Raw genomic sequence first — 19,402 nt, forward strand, 5'->3', positions numbered from 1 at the left:
CAAGAAGCTGCAAAGGTTGTGAAATTCACAGGGCTCTAACCTCCCCGAGAGAATGGGAGCTGACTGGACAAGACAGCTCACTTCCAGTAATGTTCCTGGGTAATTCTCTGGAAATAATGGAGAGGGCACGGTAGTTGCAGCCCAGTTGTAGGCTCCCAGTTAGGGCTTATATCCAGTGGGACACCCGTAGGATTTTCTTCTCCTTCTGTTCCAGACATTCACTCAGCAAACTGCACCTAGCCGCCAGGAAAGGCTGTAAATGATACAGCCTCGCTCAGTCCCCTGCCAGGGCTCTGAAGACACAAAAACCAAGTTGCTGCCAGTGCCAGAGTTTCAAACTGGATACAAATCAAAGAGATAGAGTGAGATTGCCTTTTGCTCAGCTCTTGGCTACACTGCGTGTAATTAACTGTGTGATCCACTTTTTCAGGCATTCCACTCCACTGGCTGACCCCTCGCAGCAATTAGTTAGAGGTCTTTTTCAGTCTGAGTGATTTTAGGCCTTGGTAAATTATGCCTCTGTGGGAGATAACCTTTAGTCTATGCTTAAAGGCCCAGGATCAACTCTTGAGAAAATTCTTTTGAAAAACAAAATCGCTATGAAACTCTTCTAAGAGCTGACTGTATTTAAAAGAACATCATAAACCCCCTTCACAAGCGCCCATAAGCAAGTTGGGAAGACTGTCTAATGCAGCGATTAGAAGTTACTGGTCCTTGAACATGCCGATGTTATAACACTGCGGAGTCCAATAATCCATCCTGACGTTTGTGTTCCCAAACATTCATAAGGGAGATTTAACATTGGGAGAGGGGCAGTGCTGGTGATGATATTTCAGGGGCTACTTGGAGGCAGACTGAACTTTTGCTGTGTATCCGTCCGGCTGTCTGTCTCCTTCTGAGCAGCACTCTGTCCCACCCTGCTGTATGCACACAGCTCTTTCTCCCACTTCCCATTAAAATGTCATCCTGTGAACAATATGATAAAACCTATCAAAATGGTGTGTAAAGACTGGTTGAGTTTACAGTGTTCCCTCCTGCAGGCTATTTTTGTTTCAGTAGCTCTTAGGACAGGGAAGAGAGTCTGGAAGGGTTTACTTTGGAGGAGGGAGTCGTATGGAAGCTAAGTGGTATGGATTCCAACACTTGGCTCTGAGGGCAATGTCTGAACATTCATTGATAAGGCCCAAGGGGTGGTATCATCCACATTAAATGAACTGTTTGAAACTTGCTCAGAGTCTACTGGCTTCTTCCCTGGACTGGTAACTAGAAAACAAAGCATTTGGCTCTCATGACCCTTGCTAATGGGAACCCGTGAAATATCCTGAGTATTACAACTTTGAGAACTCTAACAGGAAATGCTTACAAAGTTTTGGACACGTACAAGCTTCCCCAGAAGGGCCGTGAAGCTAGAGACTTTGCTGAGACGTCAATTTGAATTGAAAGGCTTCTGAGGCCAGTGAGAAAGTTGCTAGGCAAGTGGGCAAGGCCCGGGCGCTGCCTGGCTTGGGCGCCTCTTGGTCTCTTGGCTTCCTGGTATTGTTCTCAACTTGTTTCCTGGGCTGCCAGTGTTGTCGTTTCTCCTGAGTCTCCCAATTGCTAGTTGTGACAATACAGGTGAAGCTCTAAGAAAGTGATTGTTCTTAGCCAGGCAAACCGAGTCTTAGTGTAAATTAGAGTGTGGACCACGTAATTTGGAGATAGTTTCAGTCTATGAAATGAATGAGTCTTTTATATCAAACAAACGAAAGATTAAAGTGTTTCAGTGCAGGGCACTGGGTGGCCAAGTCGGTTAAGCATCCAACTCTTGATTTCAGCTCAGGTCATGATCTCAGGGTTGTGAGATCAAGCCCTATGTAGGGCTCCTTGCTCAGTGGGGAGTCTGCCTGAGATTCTCTCTCTTCCTTTCCCTCTACCCCCTACCAGTGCACGGGCGCCCGCCTCTTTGTCGCTCTCTAAAATAAACAAATACATCTTTTAAAAAAAGTGTTTTACGAATATTCCCATACAGAGCAAACATTGTTCTAGTGAAAATGAAATTCTGGTGAAAGATGAAAAGGCAGTAATTTGTTTTACAGATATGCTCCAAAATGTGTGAAATGACATATGTCTCGGCTTACATATTATAGCATTGTTTGTAATATCAAAAGATTGGAAACCACTCAAATGTCCATCAACAGTGGATTAATCAAAGAAATTATAGTATACCCATCAGTGGAATATCATGAAGACCTATGGAAGGAGGAGTGAATTGTGTAACAGTACAGAAGATCATGAAGATGTATTATAAAGGTAGAAAAGCAAGGCACAGATGCTGTAAAAAGAGGTGGAGGGAAAGAATATATTTACATATTTGCTTATAAAGGCACAGATTATCTATGAGATGGTCCACAAGAAAACAGTAACTTCTGGAACAGGAGAACAGGGTGACTACAGAACATAAATAAGAAAGGGACGACTCCTAAGACACACTTTAGTAACTTTAGAATGATTAATTATGTCAATGAGTTATCTTCTCAAAAATAAATTGGATTAATTTTTTATTTAAGAGGGAAATAAAGAAAAGGCAGTACTTTGTAGGGTGTGAGTTTATGCATAGGAAATGACATATCTGTCCATGGCATGAGAAGAAAGCCAAGAAACTATATAAATTTTTTGTTTTTCTCAATTTTGGAAAAGTTTCCAGAATTACCCTTTAGAAATTTTAAACAATTATTTGTGATGAAGATATCTGGTCATTTATGTGTCAAACAGCAAAATAGTAAGGACAAGCTGTACTGTTTAATTAAGATTGTATTTTTTCATTCGGTGTCTTAGTAGACCCTTCATCAGAAGATCACATTCATTGTTTTGAATATAGAGACCGACCTGTCAACATCCATTCAACTCCATCCTTAATATTTGCTTCACATTGTTGAGTTGTGAGTGGCTGGCCACGATTAATTTAAGCCAGTCACTGAATTCCATCTCCTTTACCAATGTTTAATTGGTTCGGGGATGGACAGCCTGTACCAATCTAGAAAAGTTTTACATATCTACTAGTTCTCTATTTCTGTTCTAATTTATAGTTCATTTCTGTTTGCATAGCAACTATATTACCTGTGGTTTTCTTCATACATGTTTTCAGTTATCGTGGAACTTAGAGAATAGTATTTGTAATGAGATTCCTTGATGGACAATAGGTTAGGGCAAGAAGAATTGACTCATTTTATAAAATCCTTCCTCCAGGCCAAGGCAGAGCTGGCAGATCCCCCTGCAACTCCGTAACAGTACTGTTCTCCACAGTCCCCCTGACATTGAACCCATCTTCCTGGGACAGCGCTGGATGTTGATTCTATTCCAGAGGTCAGCACAGTTTTTCTGTAACAGATCAGACAGTAAATATTTTGGGCTCTTTGGACTATGTGATTTCAGTCACAACTACTCAACTCTGTCGTTGTGGCCACAAGCAGCCATCAGCAACATGGCAAACGTGTGCTTGGCACCTGTCCAATGAGTTTTTATTTACGAAAACAGGTTTGGGACCATAATTTGCTGACCCTTCTTCAATTCTTTTTTTTTTTTTTTTACTTCAATCTCTAAGCAGGTCACCCCATTTCAGGGATGATATCCAGAAGAGGTTACATTGATACAGAACTGTTTGTATCTTGTGACGTGATAACCTGACCTTGTATATTGGGTGGTAGAGACACAAACAACCAAGTTTCTCTGACTCCAAGTTTGTGTCTCTGCCACCAGATAGAAGCTGTGTAGCCTGGAGCCTCTGTCCTATCTTCACTGACCCATCTGTGGAATGTGGAGAAGAGTCCTACTTCAGAGGAGTGTTGCAATGATAATGAAAGTGTGTGCTAAGTGCCTGAATCAAAGAAAATGCTCCCCAAACATAATTTTTCTTCTCTGATCCCACAGCAGTATCCTCCTCTCCGTACAGACACACAAGAATCGGACAACACCCCAACTTCATCCACAAGCATTTGTAAACTCTCTTTTCAACAGCTAATCTTGGAAATTCGAAATTAATTCTAATTGGCTTCAATTTCAGATGATGCTATTGAAAAAAAAATCTGTCGTCAATTTCTGGTAATACATTTTGTTTAGTTCTTGAAACCTCTTGCGTGTTAACAACAGTTAGCTACAGCACGTCATCAAAGCATTTAAGAAAAGGCCTTGATTCTCATAACTCTCAAGGAAGCAAAGAAAGCCATAAAATATACTATCAGATTTTAAAAGGCCATTAATCAAAAGAGATCTTGTGGAAAGAGCAACAAACTTAGATTCAATTTAATGTTTGCAATGATCCTGACTGTGTTTTTTAGAATTGGTTTTACGTAAAATCTGTTAGGCAATTCACTTTCAGTGCCATTAAGTAGTAGATTGTGAAAACAATACTACTTGAAATTATTCCCCTTTGAAAAATTAATTTGAAATATGCATATATACATGAGGCACTAGTGATAGGAAGTACTTTCATATCAGGAGAACAATTCTGTGTGTTTACTTACTTGTATAAACATACTCAGAGACTCAAAATTGACTATATTTAGCATATACTTATCGGATGGGGTATATTTAAGTCCTCCCATAATTAGAAAATAAAAAAGAATTTTATTTTCACTAGGAAAATCATTAGAATCAATGCTAAGATGGCTATTTAACATTGGTAAAGTAATAATATCTTCCAAGAAATAACATAAAAGCAATACAATTTTAGAAAACAATAAGTACCCCAACGAATGAGAGAGATTATTGTTTTAAGCACGAAAATTAAGAACTGGGTGTCTTGGTCAAGGAGCTCTGGCCTTAAATTCTGGAATCAGAATGCTTCAAAATGTGACTCACTGCATTTGTTTTTTGGTCCATTCATTCATTCATTCATTCACCAAATATACATTTATTTAAAAATTACCATTTGTGAAGCCCTATACTAGGAACATAATTTGTTTCAGAGACAAGTGCCTAAATAGCTGATTATAATATGCTTTACAATTGTTACTACAGAAATATGTACCAATCACTAAGAGAGTAGCGTAGAGGGAAGGAGTCACTCAAGCGGGGCCCAAGAAGAGTGTGGGGAGAGGGGTGGTCAGGGAGGCCTTAGAGATAATGCAAACAACATTTGTGGCTAGGTAATTTTTGAGGAAGAAGAGCCCTAAAATTCTAAACAGCATGAAAAACATGATCAAAATTAAAAAAGCATAAAAGTCGATTATGCATCTGAGTATAGTTGTGTCTAGTTTGTTATGACTGGAACACGGCTTCATGGTGGAAGGTGGGGAGTTTGACACTATGTACTATGAATCTTGGTCCTTCATCCACTTGGCCGGTGATCCCTTGGCCACCATATGAGTTCTCTTTAAGTCTATATTTCCAATGGCTGAAAACCCAGGTGTATTATCGAGGCGCTTTCAGGTTTTGAGAAGCACAGCACAAGACCTGTCTCTGATCCTGGATAATTGGAATTCATTACAAAGATCCAAAAGGAAATTAGGAGTCAAGAATGGGACACCATTTTAATGGAACAATCAGGTCTCAGGAAGAAGCAGAGCACTGTTCATTGGTCTCCAGGATCACAAAGCACTTCTAAGGTCCCCAAAGCAATACCGGGGCTATTGTCACATAGAAGGGCATTCATTCTTCCTGTGCAAGATACCCTTCTATTCACGTGATTCAGTGTTTCTCTTCTCTGCTTCTTCCTCTCGCTGTTATTACTGCCCTCTGGCTACTTCTCAGTTTATTTATCTCATGAATTTTATTTACTCATTGCCTCTATTTGCTCATGGAGTCTGCTTAGTCTCTGCTTAGTTTCCCGGCTCCTATTCTGCTTGCTTGGAGCATCTCTCTGTGTGCTTTTGTGCAGAACAGAGTTAATAACAGGCCCAAGACTGCTATTCTTAGAAAGACCTGCTTGCAAGCTTGTCTCTTGCCCAGCATTTGAGAGCTTAGGTTTTCGGAGGGTTCTGACCACTTGCTAAATGGTAAGAGTAGCTTGCTCTGCCTAAACTGTCTGTACAAACAATACAACTTATGCTAAACACGTGCTTCCCTTTGGCAGTCAGGAATTTGGTCCATAGCAGGAAGAGGGATACCCGTGTGACCAACCCTCAAAAAACCTTGGGCACTGACTTTGTCATAAGCCTCCCTGGTAGACAGCATTTCATACCTGTTGTCACAGCTGGTTTCTGGAGGAAAGAAGCTCCTCTGGTGTGACTTCCCTGGGAGGAGACTCTTGGAAGCTCGTACCTTGTTTCCTCCAGACTTTGCCTTATGCACTTTTTCCCTTTGTGGATTTTGCTCTGTGTCCTGTTGCTATTTTAGCCATAAGTATGACTGTATGCTGAGTCCCGTGAGTCTTCCTAGCCAATTACTGCTCTTGAGATCTGGAGGGTGTGAGCCTGAGAACCTCTGACACGACTTTGCTTTCAGACTCCTAAAGAAGGAATATCTTATTCACAGTCCACTCCGTAGTGCTTATTATAATCTGACCTCTGGCTCTCTCTATCCTCATGTCCTGTCATTCCCCCACTCCCTGTTCTAGTTACACCAGATTCCTTGCTGTTCCTCAAACATTCCAAGCATGCTCCTGCTTCACAGCCTTTGAACTTACTGTTCCCTCAGCCTGTGCCTTTTCCCCCCAGATCTGCAGGGCTGTTCCTTACCTCATCTGTGTCCCCGCTCACGTGTCACATATCTAAAATAACTGTCCCTTCCTACCCACATGCCTTAACTATCTGTCCCTTTATCTAGATGAATTACTCATGGCACTTATCATATTTTACATTATATTGTATATTTGTTTATTGCCTGGCTTTCCCAACTAGAGTATAACTAAATGAAGACAGGGACTTTGCTTTGTTTACTGCCCTATTTTTAGTAGCTAGAACAGTGCTCAGCACACAGAAAGGACACAATATATACTATGTTTGCAGAAGGAATGAGTTAATAAATGATGCATGTCTTACCAGGCTACATTATATGCCCATGGACAGTGTACAGATGTCTGTAGGTCAAGCCCTGTGGCAGAGACTGTTGATCATCCATCAGTATCCACTCTTCCCTTATTTTGTAGTAAGAGAACCCCTGATTTCTGGTGGGGCCCATGGCCACCAGAAATAGCATACATTTCCCAATCCCCTGTGTTGATAGGTATGGTTCTATGACTAAGTGCAGGCCAATAGGATATAAGAGGAAGTTTTGGGTGTGCAAATTCCAGGAAGTATCCTTGATTAGAGTGGGTTCTGTTTCCTCCCTTTTCCCTTCCTGTTGGGTGGAATTGGTTGTGATAACTGGAGCTTTGGCAGCTTTGGATCATGAGGCAACCCTGGGAATGGAAGTTACTGTTTCTTAATGGAGCAACAAGATTGAAGGGGCCAGATAATTCAAGGCCAATAGCAATCCTGAAGAACCTACCTCTGGACTTAGACAAGAGCCAGAAATAAACTTCTATTTTGTTTAAACCCAGCCATGTGGGATTTTGTCTCACTTGAAGTTGGTCCTAATCTTAACTAATATAAGCACTAATTTCCAGTCTGACTTTTTGAAGCCAGGTGGCAAAGTTACACAGTACAAAGCATGAAGCCATATGAACTATTCAGTTTGTTGAAAGGAAGCCGTGGGCATAACAGGAAGGCTGGCAAGCAGAATGTTATCCTGTGGGAAATGTCAGCTATGGAAAAGCATTATAATAAGGCCCCCAATGAGTCACACTTTCCTGTATCCACATGCATCTTTGCCATATGATGTTGCCTCTCCTTCCATCAAGAGGCAGAGGCTATCTCTCCACCCCCTTGCATCTGGGGTGGCCTTGTGACTGACCTTGACCAATAGAATGTAAGAAAAGCAACACTGTGTGAGTTTCAGAGTCTAAGCCGTAAGAGACCTTGAGTAGTTGCAGGCAAGGGCATCAGAAATCCCTCTCAGATGGCTAGCCTACAGAATCACACAAAGTAGTTGCTGTTTTAAGCCACTGCTTTTTAAAAAGATTTATTTATTTGAAAGAGACAGAGACAGAGACAAAGAAAGAGCAGAAGGGGAGGGGTAGAGAGAGGGGAAGACAAGCAGACTCTCCATTGAGCAGGGAGACTGAAGCGGGGCTTGCTCCTAGGACTCTGAGATCATGACCTGAGCTGAAATCAAGAGTCAGATGCTTAACCAACTGAGCCACCCAGATGCCCCTAAGTCACTAAATTTTGCCAAGATTTGTTATGCAGCAACAGATACCTGAAAATTAATCTTAATGCATATCTGTTTCTTGCTAAAAAAAGATCCTAAGACAAGACTAAATGTAAGTTAAAAGCATTTAAAGTAATTGAGTTTGGTAACTTTTAGAGAAATATAAAATCTTCAGCTTACCCACTTTGACATTAAAAATGAGGAACACAAGTCTTTATTCAATAATTACAACAAATGTAAAAAAGAAGTAACAAAGGATAGTAGAAGGAATATTAGATGAGAAATTAGTAGAACTGGTTATGGTCTTCCTATCATTAATTGGTTTTATGACCTTAAGATAGTTGCCTTGGGGCATGTGGGTGGCTCAGTTGGTTAAGCATCTTACTCTTGATTTTGGCTCAGGTCATGATCTCAGGGTGGTGAGATCAAGCCCTGTATCGGGGTCTGCGCTCAGCACGGAGTCTGCTTGAGATGCTCTCTTTCCTTCCCCCGCTGCCCCACCCCCCGCATGCGCTCTCACTCTCTCTCTAAATAAATAAATAAAATCTTAAAAAAAAAAGTTGCTTAGCCTTTTGGTCTGTCTCATTTTCCTCAGGTATAATATGGGGACCACCTGGTTGCTCACTCACTCATTCATTCCAGAATCATTGATTACCCCTAACTTTTGGGAGCTACTATCATGACGAGTGGGATGAAAGGAGATATTGACTTTCTACTTCTACATTTCTGTATAATTTGACTAAAAAATAAAAACATGGATCAGTTTATAATCAGCAAAGATCATTAAAATGTTGTTATGGGCTAAACTATGTCTGTACCCTAACTGATATGCTGAAGTCCTAATTCCCAGTTCTTCAAAATGTGCCTGTTTTTAAAGATAGGGCCTTTGAAGAGGTGATTAAGTTAAAATGAGGCTGTTAGGGTGAGTCCTAATCCAATCTGACTGCTATCTTTATCAGGAGAGGAAATTTGGGTGCATAAAGAGACACTGGGGCTCCATGGGCGCGGAAGAAAGACCATGTGAGGACACAGTGAAGAGGAGGCCATCTGCACACCAAGGAGAGAGGCCTCCGAAGAAACCAATCTTGCTGACACCTTCATCGTAGATTTATAGACTGTGACAAGGCAAATTTCTACTGTTTAAATCACCTAGACGGTAGTATTTTGTTGGGGCAGCCCTAACAAACTAATACAGATGTTTCCTTCCTATTGAAAAAGAACTAGTACATTCAGTGGGCACAGGGTCCCTATTCTTGAGGTGCTCATGTTCAAGGAGGAGCAACATTAACCTTTAACACAATGTCGTATGATAAATGCTATGGTGGGACTATGTAAAGACTACCCTGGGAGTCCAGAGGAGGGGAAGCAAGCTGGTCGTGGAGAGGGAGATGATGGTGGCTCCAGTGGGAAGAGTTTAGAAAACCTCACCTGTGGGCGAGACGCCATCTTCATGTTGAAGGAAGAATAGGGGAGAATAACAATCCCAATTACTGGCCTCTCTGCTGAGCCTCTGTTTTCAGTGGTCATATGGAGCACCAGTCCCACATAAAAATGTCAAGAATCAGTAAAATCTCAACAAGCACACATACACAAACTGGAGAATGGGAATACTGATGTAGTATTGTCAATACTCTATTTTGCTAAAAAAAAAAAAAAAAAGGAAAAAGGATATTTAAAATGCTATCTACCATCCTCACTATATCACTAAAGATATTTTAAAATAAACAATAGAAAAGATATTATCTCATAATAAAAAACAATCCCTTTAGCTTTAAATTGCTTGCATAGACCTTAGTTTTTGTATGGCACATACATTAGCAGTCTTAGACCAGCATTTGATGGCCACTAGAGTTTCAATGCAACTTTTATCAGTCCGGTTATAAGCACCATATTTGATTTCTTTATATGGCAAAAACTCCTGGTTTTTCTCTAAAGTCTCTATTTTCCGTCTTCCATAGAAACAGATGACACTAGATAACATGGCTACTCGGCTAAAGACTAAATCTTTTTCCTCTTTTCACAACTAAATATGATTATGTGGCTAAGTTTTAGCCAAGGGGATGTAAGCTGAAGTAATGTGTTAATTCTGGGTCATCTCTATCTTAAAAGATAAGCCACTCGCCTCAGAGTTCCTCTCTTTTCCTCTTCCATAGGTTGGAAGACTGAATGTGCCCACAACCTAACTCTGACCATGAGGATGAAGACATCACCTCAGGGAATAGTGAAGCAATAACAAGTGGAAGGAAGGTGGATCCTGGAGTGACTTTTTCCTGCCAAGCTGGATTGCTCACCTTCCCGTAACATGAGAAGGATATGAGCCTCCATGTTACTTAAGCCTCTGCACGTCAATGCATACTTTTTGGTTTCATTTTTGGGACAGCTTAGTCTTTTCCCTAATAAGTAAGTCCCGCTTTCTCTTGCTTTTTATTTGCCTTTCAATTTCCCCTTCAGAAGTTTCTTGCTACTCCTGTGTATCCTGCCCACATGGGATATATGAACTATTAGGTCATGGAGGAGAGACATTGACATCATATTCTCCTACCGAGGTGCGGAATTCCCCCAGTGAAGAAGGCCAGTTGCCTTCTTAGTACTCTTGCCTAGCTTTTTCCATAAGTCTCCACCTCGTTCCCTTTGACCTACTAAGATGACAGTTAAGGGAATCATTCTCATCGTGGATTGGCTGCTCCCCCTCAGGACTCCTCACCCTGCCTATATCACTTCCCCTTTCTATCTTCTGAACACTGCCTCTTACTTGCCAGAGAACTAGATAATACACATTCTCTTTCAAAGCACAGACACTTTCAACAAATAGTTATTGAACAATTACTTCATAAGGTATAACCGAAAATGATGAAATAGGGGAAGTACCCAACTTTTCAGTCTACTTGGAAAAAAAAGATAAATAGGCAATTATAAATTAAAGTGAAAAGTTTTATAATTCAAATAAAAGAGGGATGCCTGGGTAGTGCAGTCGTTAAGCGTCTGCCTTCGGCTCAGGGCGTGATCCCGGTGTTATGGGATCGAGCCCCACATCAGGCTCCTCCGCTGGAAGCCTGCTTCTTCCTCTCCCACTCCCCCTGCTTGTGTTCTCTATCTGGCTGGCTGTCTCTCTATCAAATAAGTAAATAAAATCTTAAAAAAAAAAAAAAAGAGGCACTTAACCCAGCGTTTGTAGGAGGGAGTGTGGTTGACAGCTTAGGCTGGGAAAAGGCGAAATAAGTGTGTACATTGGCTGTATAAAACTGTACACCTGTTGGTTAGGAATAATACATAACTTTAAAACTTCAAATAACTTAGAGTATATAAAAAAAGTGAAAGTTCCTCCCACACACATTAATTTTAATACCCATTGTGATTTGTTAATATTTGATGTATGTTCTTCCAGATAAATAGAAATGAAAATAGATATACCAATATATATCTAAATAGATTTTATTTTTCAAAAATCTAATCGTAGTATATATATTGTTATGCAGCCCCTCCATTTTTCCCACATAATCTTATCATGTGCATATATTTATCTCATTTCAAAAATAGTTGATAGACTTCCCTACTAATTAGTCACTAACTTATTTAATAAATCTCTTTTTTTTGACATTTAGGTTGTTTTTCATTTTTTTCCTTCAGTAGTAGTATTTTCAAGGAACATTCTAACCATTGGATCCAGTGATAAATATTAAGAGGAAAAATTATAATTTGAAGATTCTATACCTGCCCCAAATATCATATGTGTATGAGAAAAAAAATTTTTTTTGTTATGTAAAGTATCAGAAAGTTACCTTCTGCTTTTCTTTCCAGGGAATTTACTTGAGGAATCATTCTAGCTAAATCAAAATCAAAGTAAAATAATATTTCAGGGAGATTTGAAGTGTATAAAAACATGAATGAGTAATCAACCCAGTACAATTTAAAAGACCAGAAAAGATGATCAGAGCATTGAATGGGGAATTTAAATATTATAATGAAATTGATATTTCCCAAATTAAGATTTGGGGCTTCTTTTGATTCCAAACAAACCCTAAGAGGAGCCTGTTTTTGAATCATGACAAAATTTTCTAGAAAAATAAGTAAGAATGGTTAAAGAATACTTATAAAAAAGAGGCTGGAGGTTGGTATTTGCCTTATCAGATGCTGAAGAATTATAAACATACCATTGTTACAGCATGGTAAGGACTGGGAACAGACAGATAAGTCAGAAGTGATAACCTGGAACGAGAATTTATAAAATATAGAAAAATAATAAGGTAACATATTTTAAAGAAATTACAAACTTAATGATAAGGAATTGCTTCTTTAACAATTAATGTGACGAAGAAAGAAATTTTGATGACTATTTTTTAGAACTTTGCATCATAGCATACCTACAGATAGATTAAAGGGTTAAAAATTCAACCATAGAAAATTGGAGAAGGTACAAAGAAAGATTATATCATCCCTTCTTGAGGAAAGGCTCCCTCAAGCAAAAAAACAATGGAAGAAGCCATAGGAAAAATATAAAAGATTTGACCACCTAAAAAGTTACGGTAGTTCAAAACAATATAGAGAGACAAAAGGAGAAGGCAAATCATAAACAGGAAAGATTTGTACAAAATAAACTGCAAAAAACAGCGTTACTATCACTTGGCAAAACTTCAATACTGGTTAAATCCTAATCTCAGCCTAGTCTGTGCCCAAACCTTCACAGATGAATGTGTCTGAAGAAAAAAATACAAAACTATGTGTAGTGGTCTAACTCTAAATTTACTGTTCATTGTCTTCCAGTGAGCAATTAGTCCTGTTGTAAATTTGTAACCCATTTCCCTAGTTCACTCACTCTCCCACATTCCCTAACAACTATTTCACAGCCCTTCCACACTTCAAACTTAAAGCATCTTCTCCCCATCTTCACTCTAAATGGAGACTTGATTATTTCACTCAGAAAGTAGTAGCATTAAGGAGGGCACGTGTTGTGATGAGCACTGGGTGTTATACACAACTAATGAATCGTTGAACACTACATCAAAAACTGATAACGTACTATGTGTTGGCTAATTGAATTTTAAATAAATAAATAAATAAATAAACAAACAGAAAGTAGTAACAACCACAAGAGGATTTCCACACACTCACACTACCAAGTCACCCCACCCACTAGCATCTCCCTTCCTGTTCCAGAAGAACATTCTCTGCTCCCATCACCCCTTTCACAGGCTCTCTCCCCCTTACCCCCTCTCACCTACTCAAGGACAAGGAAGTGTCTCCAGAATTCCCTCTACTGAACCATTCTCTTCAACCTACAATCATGATACTATTTTTCATATCTTAAAAAATCTCTCTTTTGGGATGCCTGGGTGGTTCAGTTGGTTAAGTGTCTGCCTTCAGCTCAGATCATGATCCCAGGGTCCTGGGATCAAGTTCCACATTGGGCTCCCTGCTCAGTGGGGAGACTGCTTCTCCCTCTGCCTGCTGCTCCCCCTGCTTGGGCTCTCTGTCAAATAAATAAACACAATCTTTAAAAGAACATCTCTTTTGTCCTACTTTCCTCTTAAGTTATTTCCCCTTTGTTCTGCTCTGCAGCGATCCCCTTAGAAGGAATTGGGTATAATTGTTTTACCATTTCCAATTCCTCCACTCCCGTTATCTCTTGACTCAGTCTGTTCAGGCTTTCGCCCTCACCAACGCCAGTGCAACTGCTCTTGCCAAAGTCGGCCTTGACTTCCTTTTTTGCTAAACCTAATGATTAGCCCTCAGGTTTTATCTCATGTGATCTATCAGCAGCATTTGACACAACAATCACCCCGTCTTCACAGAAACATTCGGTTCACCTGGCATCCAGGACACCACTCTCCTTCCTGTATTCTTCCTGCCTCACAGCCTTTCCTGTCTAACATGGCCCTCCCGATCTTCCCCCAACGCGTCCGCTCAGTAGTCTCCATCATTTCAGTGAATGACAGACAACCTTCTTTCCAGTTGCTCAGACCGAAAATCTAGAAGTCATATTTTATTCATCTCATTTTCCCAAACTCTGCTTATAGCCAGACAGCAAACCTGTGGGCTCTCCCTTCAAAATAGATGTAGGTTCTTAGCATATCTTACTAGCGTCACTGCTCCCATTCTTGTGCAAGCCACAACATAGCTCAAGTGGATTAATATAATAATCTTTTAACTGTTTTTCCTGCTTTCTTTTGTTCTTCACCCAGCAGTCAGAGTGATCCTGTTAAGTCTGATTTGGGTCTTTGCTCAAAACATTCCAACAGAGTCCTGTCTCAGAGTCAAACTCAGTGTCCTCCTACATGATATGCCCCCTCCACATCCTCATCCTTTTCTCGTTCTCCTTGCTCACTCTGCTTCAGTCACCAGCCTGCTTACTGGTCCTAGAAAAAGGCAGGCAGCCTGAGCCTTTTCAACGGCTCCCTCCTCTCCTTTTTATCTTCACTCAAATATCACTTTCCCTGCCCACTCTCTGTAGTCATTCCTGTTAAATCCCTATCCCCTCCCTTGTTTCATTTTTCAACATAGTATTCATCACCCTCTAATATACTATATAATTTTATTTATTTATTTATTCTATTGTTTCTGTCTACTCCCATTAGGATGCAAGCTTCATGAAGTTAGGGATTTTTTTTTTTTTTTTTTTTTTTTTTTTTTTTTTTTTTTGTTGCAGTCTTGGTGCTGGAACATTGTAGTTGTTCAATAAAGGTTGTTGAATAATAAACTAGGTTTATTGAACATACAAAGGGCAAAAGGGAGGATAAATCTCTTCAAAATTTCTAAAATGTCAATTGACAATACATGTCAGAGTTCTTAACTATATAGTCAGTAATTTCACTTCTAGAAGCTTATCTCAGTGCAGGATTTCCCAAGCTAGAATAAGGGAGATACTGTTCCAGAATAGGTATGTGGAAAATAAAGAAAATATTCTGGAAAAAAAAAAAAGTCTCTTCTAACCTGCTGTGGCTCTGATATGGTGGTACACTGAGGGGTTTTAGCATATATTGATGCTGAGTCCTAACTTCAGAGATTCTGATTTCATTGTTTTGACTCTTGTCCCCTTTGTTATGATATTAGCAGCCTATAGTAATTATTACTGAGAGCCTTAATTCATTAGGGCTGTAGTGGTACTCCTGTTCATATTTCTGGGTGTGTGTGTGTGTATGTATGTATATATGTGTGTGTGTATATATATATATATATATATATTTTATTTATTTATTTATTTACAAAAAGATGGGGTTAGAGTACATTATCTGTAAACATTCTTCCAACTGGGACACTCTATGCTCACATGGAAAATGCTCTTAATTAGGGGTTTGTATGGAAGCAGTGGCTGTTTCTTCCAGGTGATATATTGGTATATGTGTGTGCTTGCCTGTGTGTGAAAGGAGAGGAAGTGTGTAAGCTGTATAATGCTATGAAATAAGAAAAGATATTTATTTTTACTATACAGAAGCCAAGAGAATAAGAAAAACTTCCATAAAGAGTCATCAAGCCCTCCACTGCAACACGTGTCAGGCATGACGTTAGCGGAACCTGTTACGTGCTTCTAGTCAGACCATCTAGAGCACGTTAAGGAACAGGATTCTAAAAGCAGGAGAGTTGGTTTTTAAAACTATCACTGATTTATTTATTTTTACATACATCTTAGCCTATTTAGGCTGTTTTAAAAGAATACCATTGAGTGGGTGGCTTATCAATAACAGAAATGTATTTCTCACCGCTTTAGAGTCAGGGAAGTCCAAGATCAAGGCACTGGAAGATTCAGTGTCTGAGGTGAGGGCCTGCTTCCTAGTTCACTGAGGTGCATCTTTTCTTTGTGTCCTCCCATGGCAGAAGGGGTGAGGGAGCTCTCTGGGGTCTCTAAGGACACCAATCCCATTCATGAGGCTCCCCTTCTTTTTTTTTTTTTTAAAGATTTTATTTTTATTTATTTATTTGACAGAGAGACAGCCAGTGAGAGAGGGAACACAGCAGGGGGAGTGGGAGAGGAAGAAGCAGGCTCATGGCAGAGGAGCCTGATGTGGGGCTCGATCCCAGAATGCCGGGATCACGCCCTGAGCCTAAGGCAGCCGCTTAATGACTGGGCCACCCAGGAGCCCCTGAGGCTCCCCCTTCTTATCTAATCACTTCTCAAAGGCCCTACCTCCACATTCCACTTTACATTGGGGACTTGATTGCCACACAGGGATTTGGGATGGCACATCAACACTCCCCCTACAGCAACACAGGACAATGAGAAACATCAGCAAACAGTCAAGTAACTCTTTTTGAAGCATCTAGACACAGTATAGAAAGGACTTCTGATCCTACGGAACTCGGTCAGCTCTCTGGATGTGTGATCCGTAGCCTTTTCTACAAAATCCCTTTAAGTATGAGGATTATGACACATACTCCAATGAGACAAATCTGCCAATACAAAAATACTTCTGTTTTATTAATTCTGAGTTAGTTCAGCTGCCATTAATATTTGTTTTCTCAGCTGAATAAATAATAAATTCAAGCAGCCACTTAGACGTAAGGTGCACTTGAAAGAAACTTTTTAGAACACAGAAACCGAAGTTGTTCACGCTATCATTAAAAAGATAATGTAGCTGAGGTGAATTAACCTACTTAGGGATGCATTTCTCCCCAAGAGAAACTACAAAGTCATTCCTCACCAGCGGACTTCACTGCCCCCACCACAATTAGACATTAGGGATTAAATAACCTGGTGTTGCACTTATCACTGTAAACTACAAAGCCTTCAAAAAAATCCAATTACCCACTTAGATAACCAAAGAAGTGCACTTTTAAGGGCAAATAACCTGTTTAATAGAAAAAGTTATTTCATGTAACACTTGGTTTTAAATCCCAGCTCCGTAACTTATTATAAAATGAGAAAATTCACTTCCAAAGTATTAATTATTAAATAATATATTAATAAGTATCAAGTGCTTCTAAGTATAAAATGCCTGGCACATAGAAAAGACTCAGTGTGTGTTAGCATTTATCACTCTAGGGATGATTTGTGTGGCCATGTTGTAAATATTACCAAACACTACTTATGAGTCTTTTGGCTAAATCTTTTAAAGAAGATTTTAAAAAGGCCATTTCTTTTTGACCTCACCAATTATCCTACAAAGTAGATTACCTCTGTAATACAAGAACACTGTAGTTCATGTGAATTTTTTATTGTTAGTTTCACCACACAAGATGTCTATTTTCAAACAAAACTTGGTCAGCTATTTAACTGATGTTGTAATAGCTCTGAATAGATGAATAGTGCAATGAAGGTGAAAATGACTTTTGTGATCCCAGAAACCAGAACATGGCAGTGAGCATGGGTAGCGGGTGGTGGCAAAATTGACAGGAAAACCTTTATCAGTGAGGACCCAGATAACCAGGCCTTTATGTACAGGATTCTAATGGATACCCTTCTGTATTGTACTGGATCTCACTAAATAATCTTTTTTTTCTTACGCAGGGTAGTGATGTTGAGGTTCTGGCCATAATCCTCTCATTGCCTCATAGGTTTATGTTTGGTCTCTGAGAATGAGGAAGGACTGAAGAACAAGTCTTAGAAGGAAGAGGACCATGAAGTAACCTTGTGAATGTAGTAAAGGATCAGCAGTATAATCATTATGACCTAACTGGCTGGGCCTAGTGACCAGGGATCTCTTCGTTCATTTTGCTAAATCAATTGTATATTAGGAATGATTATCTGAGTGCCAATAGTTGTTTTTCTAGACGTCCCCTTTCTCTTTTTATTAACCACCCCCCTTAAGGAGTGATTGGGGTTAGCTGACACCAATCAGTCCGGCTCGAAGAGTTCCTGCACTGTCCACACCATCTTGTTTCTCAAGACTGTCTTTAGTTTTGGTGAATGAGAAAGCACTGGGTTGCCATTTCCTTTCTGAGAACAGCTGAGTTAGTAGAGGAGGAAGTGGATGTTTGGCTGAGTTCTCTCCTGTGGGGTTAGGACAGGGCTGGGCTGCTAAGCATCGGCTTCTGCTTTTGTGGGGCTTGGTTTCCTAACTGGTTCCTCTTTATAAATGTCAGTAAAATCAGTCTGAGCAGCCCTATCTAATCCCCTTTCTGGGAACAAATGACCGAGGGTGCAAGGAGTGGTCAACTTGCTTTGTCCAAACTCCTGGCCACAACTGTGCTCAACATTCTTAACTGGTCTCCTATCTGTTGTTAATCTTTTAAAGATCTTGTCAAACTTTTAAATAACTAAATTAAAAAAAAAAGGTTTGATTTAAATATTCCTTCTGTGAGGGACATCTGGGTGGCTCAGTCGGTTAAATTTTGCTTCTGTGAGAATGTTTTTGCCTGTTTTGAGGAATATAGCTTTGAGAAAATCTAAACGAAGCAACAAGTCCTGCTAGATAACCTTGGTAGAATCAGAGCTTCTGATCTGAACTGGGAGTCTTTGGGAGCCCTGAGGTTGGATGTGGTTCTGCCATTAACGGACATATTTCATCATTTGTTTTATTTAATGTTGAAATCATACTGTTAATATTATCTTACACTACTTTCCAGCATTACATCAGTGTCTTTGGCTCTCCAGGCCTTATTTGTCCATGAAATGGAAGCTTCTGCTTCCTTAAGAACGTCTTGTCTCTCCTGCTAATGTGATTATCTCTGAAACTCTTCTCAGGCTGTTATTATATCTATGCCACTTCTTTGCAGATGTTTGGGAAGTGGTGGTTGATCTAAAAATATTCAGTAAGAATCGAGAAAAAATTAAGGATTCTGCCATGAAAACTCTCTGACTCTTCTCAACATTTCTGTTACCATCACAAAGTTAATTAGATGATTCTTCAAAGCCTTACAGATATATTTTATGCTGAAACATTTAATTCTACCACTGCAACTTAATCTAAAAATTACCTTTAAGCTGGAGGGCTCTGGATGGGAGGTGTCAAGATTGCCTAGATTCAAAATCGAGCTTGGCCATTCTCTAGCTATGTGGTCTCTGGTGAATTTCATCATCTGAAATGGGGATAAAAATTAGCAGTCACTACATAGAATTGATGAAAGGATTAAGTAACAGTTTAAGCTACGATTGTTTTTCTCTTCCTTAATAATAAAAAAATAAGTGAGGGAAATATGTATTGAGTATTTACTATCTCCTAGGCACCAGTCAGACAATTATCTCTGATCCTATGTAATTCTCTGAGGCGAGCATCCTTTTATTTTTCAGATTATTAACTTATGACTACAAAGCTTAATCAAGTGTCCTAAAGGTCACACAGTTAGTAAGGACTCTGAGGCCAGA

General features: G+C 39.7%; 1 long non-coding RNA gene across 9 annotated transcripts in view; it reads right to left on the minus strand.

Annotated features, from left to right (window-relative positions):
- Positions 1 to 19,402, minus strand: part of LOC105237063 — a 73,928-nt gene that overhangs the window by 53,153 nt on the left and 1,373 nt on the right. For 3 of the 9 annotated variants that reach the window (XR_002142420.2, XR_004623538.1, XR_004623540.1), the window contains exons 2-3: positions 19,015 to 19,116; positions 12,318 to 12,372 (exon numbers count right to left, since the gene is read on the minus strand). This is a non-coding gene — a long non-coding RNA (uncharacterized LOC105237063). Of the gene's footprint in view, positions 1 to 1,010; positions 3,358 to 9,594; positions 9,807 to 12,317; positions 12,373 to 19,014; positions 19,117 to 19,402 lie in introns of those variants that run through there. The other 6 variants (XR_002142421.2, XR_002142422.2, XR_004623539.1 and 3 more) reach the window with 4 other exon arrangements.

Source organism: Ailuropoda melanoleuca, chromosome 2, assembly GCF_002007445.2.
Source record: "Ailuropoda melanoleuca isolate Jingjing chromosome 2, ASM200744v2, whole genome shotgun sequence".
NCBI classification, from domain to species: domain Eukaryota; kingdom Metazoa; phylum Chordata; class Mammalia; order Carnivora; family Ursidae; genus Ailuropoda; species Ailuropoda melanoleuca.